Source organism: Apodemus sylvaticus, chromosome 4 (genome assembly GCF_947179515.1).
Source record: "Apodemus sylvaticus chromosome 4, mApoSyl1.1, whole genome shotgun sequence".
Classification (NCBI taxonomy): Eukaryota; Metazoa; Chordata; class Mammalia; order Rodentia; family Muridae; genus Apodemus; species Apodemus sylvaticus.
In genome coordinates this window covers 42,346,977-42,347,757 of record NC_067475.1, presented here as the reverse complement: position 1 = coordinate 42,347,757, position 781 = coordinate 42,346,977, and positions in this window count along the sequence as shown.

Below are 781 nucleotides of genomic sequence, written 5' to 3'. Positions count from 1 at the left end.
TGGAGTCTCCAGGGTTATGTGAAGCTAAAGCTAAAGCAGGCTCAGGAGGCACTGGTTTAATTCACTTGGGTTGTTCGTTACTTAGAGAGAGGTATCTCAAAAGGTATTCATTTGGAGTCATGAAAAGGAGTAATTGTAAAAAAACGGTGTGTGAATGTTCATAAGGGAAATTGGTCTGAAGTTCTCTTTCCTTGTTTGGTCTTTGTTTGGTTTAGGTATAAGCATAATTGTGGCTTCATAGAATCAATTGAATAGTGTCCTTTCTGTTTCTATTTTGTGGAGTAGTTTTAAGAGTATTGGTATTAGGTCTTCTTTGAAGGTTTGATAGAATTCTCCACTAAACCCATCTGATCCTGGGATTTTTTGATTGGGAGACTATTAATGACTGCTTGGTTGGAGGAACACCCTCATAGAAGCAGGGGGAGGGGGGGATTGGAGGTTTCTGGAAGGTGGGGGTGGGGGGAAACTGGGAAAGGGTATAACATTCGAAATGTAAATAAAAACTATCCAATAAAAAAAAAGAACGTATGTGTGATGGGAGACCTATAAAAATAGCTCTGCTGCATATTTTGTTAAAATATTAGAGTTTATGGGTCCTTGCCACACACAAAGAGGTTACTCTGGAAGGTGATGCAATGCTAATTTCTTCTGTCATGACAGTCATTTCACTTATATATGTATGTACTGGCTGGTTTTATATGTCAACTTGACACAGGTTGGAGTTATCACAGAGAAAGGAGCTTCAGTTGGGGAAGTGCCACCATGAGATCCAGCTGTGGGG